Below are 11,879 nucleotides of genomic sequence, written 5' to 3'. Positions count from 1 at the left end.
AGAGGAAGGGGGGAGAAGAGAAAAAACTACCTTTAGCTTACAAGTCCTGAAGGTCAGCAGGTGTTCAAGTCAACATGTTTCTCAAAATGTTAGCCCAGGGCCCCGTGACCCTGCAAGTCTCCCCTTGGGTGGATGCCTGACAGAAATGAAGACACTCGCGCACACAGGACCGGACACGGAGTGACCCCAGCGGAGATCTTCATACACTTCACACTCCCATCGGGTGCTTGATGAAGAGGCTCTGTGCTGGGGTGCGCTGTGGGGCGGTGCGTGGCGGTGGGGGGGCAGACGCACACTTAGGGAGCCCTGGGGTGTGCTGTGGGGTGGTGGGAGGGCAGACGCACACTTAGGGAGCCCTGGGGTGCGCTGTGGGGTGGGGGGGCAGACGCACACTTAGGGAGCCCTGGGGTGCGCTGTGGGGTGGTGGGGGGGCAGACGCACACTTAGGGAGCCCTGGGGTGCGCTGTGGGGTGGGGGGGGCAGACGCACACTTAGGGAGCACTGAGGTGCGCTGTGGGGTGTGGGGGGGCAGACACACACTTAGGGAGCCCTGGGGTGCGCTGTGGGGTGGTGGGGGGGCAGACGCACACTTAGGGAGCCCTGGGGTGCGCTGTGGGGTGGGGGGGCAGACGCACACTTAGGGAGCCCTGGGGTGCGCTGTGGGGTGGTGGGGGGGCAGACGCACACTTAGGGAGCCCTGGGGTGCGCTGTGGGGTGGGGGGGCCGGATGCACACTTAGGGAGCCCTGGGGTGCGCTGTGAGGTAGGGGGGCTGGACGCACACTTAGGGAGCCCTGGGGTGCGCTGTGGGGTGGGGGGGCCGGATGCACACTTAGGGAGCCCTGGGGTGCGCTGTGAGGTAGGGGGGCTGGACGCACACTTAGGGAGCCCTGGGGTGCGCTGTGGGGTGGGGGGGCCGGACGCACACTTAGGGAGCCCTGGGGTGCGCTGTGAGGTAGGGGGGCTGGACGCACACTTAGGGAGCCCTGGGGTGCGCTGTGGGGTGGGGGGGCCGGACGCACACTTAGGGAGCACTGAGGTGCGCTGTGAGGTAGGGGGGCTGGACGCACACTTAGGGAGCCCTGAGGTGCGCTGTGAGGTGGGGGGGCCGGACGCACACTTAGGGAGCCCTGGGGTGCGCTGTGGGGTTGGGGGGGCTGGATGCACACTTAGGGAGCCCTGGGGTGCACTGTGGGGTTGGGGGGGCTGGATGCACACTTAGGGAGCCCTGGGGTGCACTGTGAGGTGGGGGGGGCAGACGCACACTTAGGGAGCCCTGGGGTGCGCTGTGGGGCGGTGTGTGGCGGTGGGGGGGGCAGACACACACTTAGGGAGCCCTGGGGTGCGCTGTGGGGTGGTGGGGGGGGGGCAGACGCACACTTAGGGAGCCCTGGGGTGCGCTGTGGGGTGGGGGGGGCAGACGCACACTTAGGGAGCCCTGGGGTGCGCTGTGGGGTGGGGGGGCTGGATGCACACTTAGGGAGCCCTGGGGTGCACTGTGGGGTTGGGGGGCCGGATGCACACTTAGGGAGCCCTGGGGTGCGCTGTGGGTGCTTGGGGTGGGGGAATCGGGCACAAGGACCACACGGGGCCCGGTGGGTTTCTGCGACGTGCGGGGATATCAGTGTGTGGAGAGAACGGAGGGAGAAGCTTGGTAGCGAGGGGGGCACAGGAGCGGGCCGGCCCCCCACCTGCGCAAGGCTCCTCTGTGGTGACGAAGACGTCCTAAGGGTGGACGAGGCGACGGTGTCTCTGCATCCGGAACCTGCGTGGTACCGGAGAAGCTGGACTCGTGGCTGGCACGTCGGATCTCAAGGAAGCGACTAAAGACAAGAAGAGGTGCACCGAGCAGGGCCAGCGTCTTCCTCTGAGGAGCTCCTGGGCCCCAGCACCGTGGGGTCCGCACACGTCTGTGGTGTGGGTCTGTTGTGGCTGGGCGGGCTTCGACGGGGCAGGCTGTGCGGGGCCGGGGCCGTTGTCGGCTTCTCCCAGCGGGGAGAGCGCCGGTGGTTGCACTGGGGAAATGGGGTCCCCCGCACAGCCTGGTTCGGTCCTGATGTGCCCACAGCCATTCTGATGGGCTTTGCCCTGAACTGGGGACCCCAGCAATGCCTTCCTGATGTCTTCTGGCCTCCCCTCTCTCCACTGTGTGTGGAGCTGATGGAGAAGGTAGGGCTCCTCCACCGGAGGGGGACAGAACTGGACCCGGGGTTTGTGGGTGGGATGGCGAGGGGGCGTGCCTGGGAGTGAAGCAGGTTCACGTGGTTGGCCTCCTGGACTCCCACGTGAGGCTCTGCGAGGACGCACGGCTCTGTGGGTTTGGCCAGTCTGTCCCCCCACTGCCCAGATGACCGGGGCTCAGACGGGACTCCCTCGTTCTCTAAGGCTTAGCCATCCTGCATCTCAAGAAGACTGGAGATTTAAAAGACGTACAGGAACAACGAGAAGAACCAAGTGAGACGAAGCGGAAGGAAGCCACGCGCGCCGTCCGCAGTCATGAACCGTCTAGACAGCGGGGCACGTGCGTCTCACGGTTCCCAGGAGCCGTGGCTGTCACCACAGGCGATTCCCGCCTCCGACGGGGCCCTCAGGGTGCAGCGGGGTGCCAGCCGCCGCCCGGGGCCGGCACCGCCACAGCAGCAGCGCTCGTGCCCTCAGCCACGCGCGCGTCCCCCTTTCCACCACCCCCAAACTTGGCCCGTGGTATGTGTGGGGACGCCCTGTACACGAAAACGTGTACGCGTTCCTGCTTCCCCCCGGATTAGCTGCAATCCCCTGGGTGGGGGCCGGGAGCCAAGGCCAGGGCCACCGTGCAGCCTGGCAGGTGACGCGTTCTGGCTCACCCGTGTCCTGAACCCTGCTCCCTTCAGTTTCATCTCTCCCGATCTTCACGCCAGGCCTCTTGGCTCTCTGCCTCTCCCTCACCCCCACACCCGAGGCTCCAGCCCACGGGGGGCGGGGAGGAGGGGGGGCAGCCTCAGTGCCCATGGCTGTTGGACTCGGAGCTCTGTTGTTTTCAGCCATCAACATCTAAGCAGAGCGTTTCCCAGAGATCCAGAAATTCTAAGAATCCGCGCAAGCTGCGGTGGGAATGAGAGAGGAGAGAGCTTCCTACGACACTTGCCTCGGAAAAACAAGCCCCACGGCCACCTTGGGTGTGTTCCCCAGGGCTGGAGGCCTGGCCCGTGCCGTAGAATGCAGCCGGCGAATGCAGGGGGCCGGGGCGGGAGGGAGGGAGGGAGGGAGGGAGGCTGCCCGCCTGGAGACTGCGCATCTCCCGAGCGAGTCCTGCACACACGTTTGGGCTCTGGACGCGCCCGGAGCCTTGGGGCCGTGGTTGCCGGTCTGACTTCAGGCTCTGTAACCATTTCCCTGCCCACCGCTGTTCTGTGGGGGCTTCGCGGCAGGGAGCAGGGCCCGTGGCACACCCGCCACACCCGACACCACACGCCTGTGGCTTCTCTTCTCAAGTCCGTCTTCTGGATCCAGCCTGGACCGAGCCTTTGCATCCTGGGCCATTTCTCCTCAATGTGAGGATGTCCGCTGGCATTCTCTCAGGGGGCAGAGTTCTAGAGAATGCTGTGTGGTGGAGAGCCAGGACGTGTCAGCGATGACCAGTCTGGGTCACAGTGAGCGTGGGTGAGAGCACTGGACAGAGCGTGGAGGAAAAGGGGAGAAAGACAGTGACGAGGAGGAGGAGAGAGCACACGGTGAGGAGGAGGAGGAGAGGAGCACAGGGTGACGAGGAGGAGGAGAGGGGCACACGGTGAGGAGGAGGAGGAGAGGGGCACACGGTGAGGAGGAGGAGGAGGAGAGGAGCACACGGTGAGGAGGAGAGGAGCACACGGTGAGGAGGAGGAGGAGAGGAGCACACGGTGAGGAGGAGGAGGAGAGGAGCACACGGTGAGGAGGAGGAGGAGAGGAGCACACGGTGAGGAGAAGGAGGAGAGGAGCACACGGTGAGGAGGAGGAGGAGAGGAGCACACGGTGAGGAGGAGGAGGAGAGGAGCACACGGTGAGGAGGAGAGGGGCACACGGTGAGGAGGAGGAGGAGAGGAGCACACGGTGAGGAGGAGGAGGAGAGGAGCACACGGTGAGGAGGAGGAGGAGAGGAGCACACGGTGAGGAGAAGGAGGAGAGGAGCACACGGTGAGGAGGAGGAGGAGAGGAGCACACGGTGAGGAGAAGGAGGAGAGGAGCACACGGTGAGGAGGAGGAGGAGAGGAGCACACGGTGAGGAGGAGGAGGAGAGGAGCACACGGTGAGGAGGAGAGGAGCACACGGTGAGGAGGAGAGGAGCACACGGTGAGGAGGAGGAGGAGAGGAGCACACGGTGAGGAGGAGAGGAGCACACGGTGAGGAGGAGGAGGAGAGGAGCACACGGTGAGGAGGAGGAGGAGGAGAGGAGCACACGGTGAGGAGGAGAGGAGCACACGGTGAGGAGGAGGAGGAGAGGAGCACACGGTGAGGAGGAGGAGAGAGGAGCACACGGTGAGGAGGAGGAGGAGAGGAGCACACGGTGAGGAGGAGGAGGAGAGGAGCACACGGTGAGGAGGAGGAGGAGAGGAGCACACGGTGAGGAGGAGGAGGAGAGGAGCACACGGTGAGGAGGAGGAGGAGAGGAGCACACGGTGAGGAGGAGGAGGAGAGGAGCACACGGTGAGGAGGAGGAGGAGAGGAGCACACGGTGAGGAGGAGGAGGAGAGGAGCACACGGTGAGGAGGAGGAGGAGAGGAGCACACGGTGAGGAGGAGGAGGAGGAGAGGAGCACACGGTGAGGAGGAGGAGGAGAGGAGCACACGGTGAGGAGGAGGAGGAGAGGAGCACACGGTGAGGAGGAGGAGGAGAGGAGCACACGGTGAGGAGAAGGAGGAGAGGAGCACACGGTGAGGAGGAGGAGGAGGGAGCACACGGTGAGGAGGAGGAGGAGGAGAGGAGCACACGGTGAGGAGGAGGAGGAGAGGAGCACACGGTGAGGAGGAGGAGGAGAGGAGCACACGGTGAGGAGAAGGAGGAGAGGAGCACACGGTGAGGAGGAGGAGGAGGAGGAGCACACGGTGACGAGGAGGAGGAGAGGAGCACACGGTGAGGAGGAGGAGGAGAGGAGCACACGGTGAGGAGGAGGAGGAGAGGAGCACACGTGAGGAGGAGGAGGAGAGGAGCACACGGTGAGGAGGAGGAGGAGAGGAGCACACGGTGAGGAGGAGGAGGAGAGGAGCACACGGTGAGGAGGAGGAGGAGAGGAGCACACGGTGAGGAGGAGGAGGAGAGGAGCACACGGTGAGGAGGAGGAGGAGAGGAGCACACGGTGAGGAGAAGGAGGAGAGGAGCACACGGTGAGGAGGAGGAGGAGAGGAGCACACGGTGAGGAGGAGGAGGAGAGGAGCACACGGTGAGGAGGAGGAGGAGAGGAGCACACGGTGAGGAGGAGGAGGAGAGGAGCACACGGTGAGGAGGAGGAGGAGAGGAGCACACGGTGAGGAGGAGGAGGAGAGGAGCACACGGTGAGGAGGAGGAGGAGAGGAGCACACGGTGAGGAGGAGGAGGAGAGGAGCACACGGTGAGGAGGAGGAGGAGAGGAGCACACGGTGAGGAGGAGGAGGAGAGGAGCACACGGTGAGGAGGAGGAGGAGAGGAGCACACGTGAGGAGGAGGAGGAGAGGAGCACACGGTGAGGAGAAGGAGGAGAGGAGCACACGGTGAGGAGGAGGAGGAGAGGAGCACACGGTGAGGAGGAGGAGGAGAGGAGCACACGGTGAGGAGGAGGAGGAGAGGAGCACACGGTGAGGAGGAGGAGGAGAGGAGCACACGGTGAGGAGGAGGAGGAGAGGAGCACACGGTGAGGAGGAGGAGGAGGAGAGGAGCACACGGTGAGGAGGAGGAGGAGAGGAGCACACGGTGAGGAGGAGGAGGAGAGGAGCACACGGTGAGGAGGAGGAGGAGAGGAGCACACGGTGACAAGGAGGAGGAGAGGAGCACACGGTGAGGAGGAGGAGGAGAGGAGCACACGGTGAGGAGGAGGAGGAGAGGAGCACACGGTGAGGAGGAGGAGGAGAGGAGCACACGGTGAGGAGGAGGAGGAGGAGAGGAGCACACGGTGAGGAGGAGGAGGAGAGGAGCACACGGTGAGGAGGAGGAGGAGAGGAGCACACGGTGAGGAGGAGAGGAGCACACGGTGAGGAGGAGAGGAGCACACGGTGAGGAGAAGGAGGAGGAGAGGAGCACACGGTGACGAGGAGGAGGAGGAGGAGCACACGGTGAGGAGGAGGAGGAGAGGAGCACACGGTGACGAGGAGGAGGAGGAGGAGCACACGGTGACGAGGAGGAGGAGCGCCTGCGGGTTCATGGCCGTCTCTGGCTTTGTTTCTCCCTCGGCCTCAGCGATCGCGCGTGGAGATGGCGGCAGCAGGGGCCACGAGCGTGCCGGCCACCGGCAAGGCCGCTCCGGGTGCCGGGCCCTGTGTGTCTGCAGGGAGACGGCCGGCGTCCTCTGTCCTGGCCCCAGACGTCACTCCTGCTGCCAAGGCCACCCAGGAGGTTTGCTGAGAAATTTACATAAGCGTCCCTTCCATCTCTGCCCCTTTCTAGCGTTCTGTCGTATATCCTTCACTGGTCCCGGGGCAGGGCTGGGATCCACCATCTCTGAGACATTACCGAGATTGTAAATACATGCCGCAGCTCCAAGGGGCAGACCAGATGGAGCCGGTCAGAGCTGGAAGTCAGAAGCAAAGTGATCATTACAGTGGCGCGGTGGGCGGTGAGTTCCTCCTGCCCATAGATTCGCTTGTCAGTGGCCGGGACGGCGCCGGGGCCCCGGGTGTGGGCAGGCTCGGCACTGCGGGCTCTGGAGGGTCTGAAGCCCCCTTCGTGGGGTGGGGGCTGCAGACTCCCCGGGGCGTGGGGAGGAGCCGGGGTGCCTCAGTCCCTGGGGGGGGGGGGGCTGGCGAGGGTGTCCCAGCAGGGAGGGCAGAGAGGCCCTGCAGTCAGACATGGTTTCTGCCGTCCCCATACCCGAATCCTTGCTCCACACAACACCTAACACGGAGGACCACCCGGGGAAGGGGGACCGGAACAGTCACGGACGCTCAGTGCCCCGCCTGCACCAGCCACATCCGCCAGACGCCAGCCCTGCACACGGCACCGGGAAAGCTCAGGGAGGCCGGGACGACGGGGGGGGGGGGGGGGCCCAGCCGTCTGCTCCCTCGCGGGATGGATGCCCACCACCGCGAACGCGAGACGGTGATGAAGAGGACGATCATGAAGATGGTGAGGAGGAGGATGACGACGATGATGATGACGATGGTGATGGTGAAGATGACCACGGTACAGCCACCCAAACGACTGGGGCAGGATGGTACCCAGGAAGCCACGGAGCCTCCACTGGACTCTTGAACTTTACGTTTCTTGCATTCTCCCCAGGCGCGGCCCTGGGCTCCCGCGGTGAGGCTGGGTAGGTGCCTGGGCACAGCTGGCTGCCAGCCACCTCTAAGGACGGGGGGCAGAGGGGGTTGGTGTCGCCAAATGAAAACAAGGCGTTTCCTGTTCCTAGGAGTGGAGCGGTCTGGGTTCCCCGCAGCTTGGGCGAGGCGGTGGCTCTCCCCACATGCCCGTGTGTGGAGAGAGGCTTGCGTTACTGTGACAAGAGCAGGCGCTCTGCACCCAGACACGGACCGCAGTGCCAGAGACAGTTCTCAACTTCCTCGAGCCTCAGTTTCCTCCCCTTTCCGAGGGGAGATGGCATCACGAAGCTGGGGAGGGGTGCCCAGGGGGTGCCGGCCAGCTCCGGGCAGTGCCCAGGGCACTAGAACTGCCGGCGGAGGCTGCTTGTGTGAGACTGGAGTCTCCTCAGAGCCCGGCGGCAGGGGCAGGCAGGCGGGCAGGGCTGGGTGCGGGGTGGAGGCGGGGCAGGAGGCCACCCTGGCCATTCCCCTGAGGCACTGGCGACATCAGCCCTTCCTTCCTCTCTTTAATGTGTTTGACAAGGTAACATTCAAATGTATTTACATTCTAGGCTTAATTACCAATGGCCCTCAGACCCATTTGGGCAACTCGATATTAAAAGGAGGACGGAGCAATCTTTATGGGATCGTCCTCTACAGAAAGATGAAGTCAAGATTGTGGAATCCGAGGCGGAGACATTAACAAGCCGTCTGAAGTTCTGCGCGGGGCCGTGGGCGGGAGTGAAAGGAAGGCCCGGATTGTCACTGAAGCCCGGCTAGTGCTCAGGCTGGGCCCGAGCCCATTAGGAAAGCAGCTGCCCCCGCGCAGAGCCCGGAGAGGCCCATCCATCAAGGCGATGGGGTGTCCGTGTTTGCTGGGCGAGGGGGCGTCTGTGAACACTCTTTGAAGTGTCTTTTACCGAAGGTAAACATCGGAAGACTAAACGGTGAGCTCTTCTTTCCACGGGGGGCCTGGCGGGGAGGGAGAGGAGGCCCCAGAGAGAGATGTGGGGCGGGGGCAAGGGAGGAGCGACCAAGGACCCCCCGGGAGGGCCGTGCTCGCGTTGCTGCCGTTTGACATGCTAACTGGGTCCGGAAATGGAATTCCTGGCTGGAGAGCGGTGATGGCCACGGAGCACTCAGTGTGGACACGGAACACACAGTGTGACCACGGAGCACACTCCGTAGCCACAAAGCCCCCACGGTGGCCGCGCAGCGCATGCGTGCTCCTGTGGCTGGGGGGCCGGTGGCCCCGGTGCAGGCCGGACCCGCGGGCCCTGGCTGGGCCTGCACCTGGGAGCAGTTTGAACCTCATGCTTGCTCTACCCGGCTGTTAGAATTTTTAAAGCAGAACATTTCCGTTATGAAAATTAGCAATGCCCGTAAAGGATTGCACTTTGAAAGTGGCGTGTCCCCAGCCACGTTAGGACCATATGTATCTGAACTTGGAAATTCACCCTCCTTCGCTCTCGAGGATGGCCTGATCCGTGAGGCTAACACGTTTCCCTGTGACGCGTCGGATGGTAACATATGTCTTTGACAGGATCCATGACACAAGTCAACAGTGGGCTGTGAAAATCAACAGCAGAGCGGAGAATTCCAGAAATGTGTTCAGTTGGCTAGGGGATGGGTATTTTCTGCGGATAAGTTCAGATGCTAAAATTTGCGCCAGCTGATTTTGAAAGGGTCTTAAGTGTTCCGCAGTGGATGGAGGAAGACATGGATTTCTAAAAAGTGCCCTTTGGTTTGGGATGTGCCCCTTGGCTCCGCAGCGGAGCCTGTGCAAGGTCCCCTCGTGGGGCGGCTGGAATCCCCCCCGAACCCTCCAGGTGGAACTGGTGGGGAACTGGGTCATCCCGGGGCCCTGCCGGCCCCCGCACACCCCGAGCTGGCTCAGGGAGGCCCCGGCTTGGAGGCTTCTGCTGAGGACCACGGCGGCTTCACGGAGGTGGAGAATGCTGGAGCTCTTTCCGGAAGGACGGCTTATCTGCTCCGGCATCCTCCTGACGCGCATGCGGAGAACGGGGGACTTCAAAATCAAGCTAAGTAAGACAAACGGCCCCGCTTCCTGGCGGCTCTGAGCTCCCCTGGGTGGACAGTGCCCGAGTCGGTGCTTAAGAAGCCTCTCTCTACACTGGCCGTTTGCACCTTTGGGCCTCGGCCAGTGGACTCCTCCTCCTCCCCTCTCGGTTCAAGTTTTCTTTGCCCCAAATAGCTGTCAGATGGGTCTCTGTGGAAGAACTGGATCAAGATCCAGGTCTTTGTCCAAGCGAGAGACTCGTGCCTGCATGGCATTCACACGAGTCCAGAGCCCCGCAGTTGAGCTTCATCCTCATTATGGAAGAGAAGAGACTTCAATTTTTCCTGTGGAACGAAAGACCCAGGCAGGCACCGAATCAGGAGGGGGCTGAGATCCAACTGCGGGGCACCGGGGCCAGGACTGCGGAACTAGACATTCGCTTCCAAAAACAGAATTTCCTGCTAATTGCATAATGACAAAGCACCTGACGCTTCTGGAGTTGGGAAGTTAGCTGCGGAACCTGGTGGGGGGGACGGGCTGCTCAGCTGCGGAACCTGGTGGGGGGGACGGGCTGCTCAGATGATGACGCATGATCACGCACGGGTTCTTCTGAGCTTCCGTGGTTCCTTCTGTGCGGTGTGAGGAAGTGGACACGAGTGGCACTCTGCGTGTGCGCGTGTGTATGCGTGCACACGCGCGCGTGCACGTGCGTACGCACACTCACTCGAGTTAGATGGTCGTGCTGACAGCAGGATCTTCGCAGGGCTGTTCTCATCTTTCTCCGGGCCGGGCACGAGAGGCCCCACGGACCCGTGCCTGCTGGCCTCCGCCATCTCCGCAGGCTCAGGCACACTCCCGTAGTCACCAGTCACCACCTCTGTGTGTCTATGCGTGTCTGTCCAAGGCATGCTGAGGTCAGCTGTCAGGACGTGGGGTCCTTCCAGAACACAGTGAGCACTGAACTAGAGAACCCTGAGCCTCTCCCCCGGGGCAGACGTGGGTCAGCTTATGGGCGCCTCCGGTCACACGGCCTTGTCAGCCGATCGACGCCGCGCCTGTCTAAAGGTACCGTGTGTAATCGCTGCCTGGTTTCTCCACACCCAACCCTTAGCTGGCATGGGTGAGTGACGGCTCTCCAGCCCCCTCCGATTCTCCGTGAGGCCTGCCACCGCCTCCTGTGCTGAGAGCAGCAGACGACACGAAGACTCTATGCTTGGGGCCACTTGAAACGGTAAAATCACCCAGAAAATGCAAAGCAAAACAAACAGCCACAAACAGACCGCGGTGAGCGGACTGTGGAGAGCACACTCACACGGAGGCTGCGGAGGGAGCCCGGTGCCTCCACGCTTGCTGCTCCGTGGGTGCGTTCCGTGACCATGCTGTGTACTCGGGTTGATGGTGCAGTCACAAAAAGATGTGAAATTTAACTTATTGTATCTAAACGCTTTGCGTTGTTATCCTAGAGGTGATGTGCAGAGGGGTCACAGCTCCCGGTCAGCTGTGAGAGCATGGCTTTTCGGGCAAAGCTCTCACTTCCGCCAGCCTCTCCCAGTGTTTCCTCCTGTCCCCACCTGCAACTGTGAAAATTTATTTACAAATAAATCACAGGAGGATACATTTGCAGATAAAGAATTAAGGATGAATGAGATGAGTTATTGTATTTACGAAGTTCTTACAGAGTGGTTGAGATCAAATATTCCTTCCGCATTGTGGAACAAAAGCTAAACAATGAGCCCTGGCAGAAGCTCAGTGCAGAGGGGCACGTGGAGGTCATGAACGAGGAGGATGCAGAGCACGACGCGTGTGAGCACACACTTGCTGTCACGGGATGCAGGGCACGACGCGTGTGAGCACACACTTGCTGTCACAGGATGCAGGGCACGAGGCGTGTGAGCACACACTTGCTGTCACAGGATGCAGGGCACGAGGCGTGTGAGCACACACTTGCTGTCACAGGATGCAGGGCACGAGGCGTGTGAGCACACACTTGCTGTCACAGGATGCAGAGCACGACGCGTGAGCACACACTTGCTGTCACGGGATGCAGGGCACGACGCGTGTGAGCACACACTTGCTGTCACGGGATGCAGGGCACGACGCGTGTGAGCACACACTTGCTGTCACGGGATGCAGGGCACGAGGCGTGTGAGCACACACTTGCTGTCACGGGATGCAGGGCACGAGGCGTGTGAGCACACACTTGCTGTCACAGGATGCAGGGCACGAGGCGTGTGAGCACACACTTGCTGTCACAGGATGCAGGGCACGAGGCGTGTGAGCACACACTTGCTGTCACAGGATGCAGAGCACGACGCGTGAGCACACACTTGCTGTCACGGGATGCAGGGCACGACGCGTGTGAGCACACACTTGCTGTCACGGGATGCAGGGCACGACGCGTGTGAGCACACACTTGCTGTC

Source organism: Perognathus longimembris, chromosome 15, assembly GCF_023159225.1.
Source record: "Perognathus longimembris pacificus isolate PPM17 chromosome 15, ASM2315922v1, whole genome shotgun sequence".
NCBI classification, from domain to species: Eukaryota; Metazoa; Chordata; class Mammalia; order Rodentia; family Heteromyidae; genus Perognathus; species Perognathus longimembris.
This window is presented reverse-complemented; position numbering follows the sequence as displayed.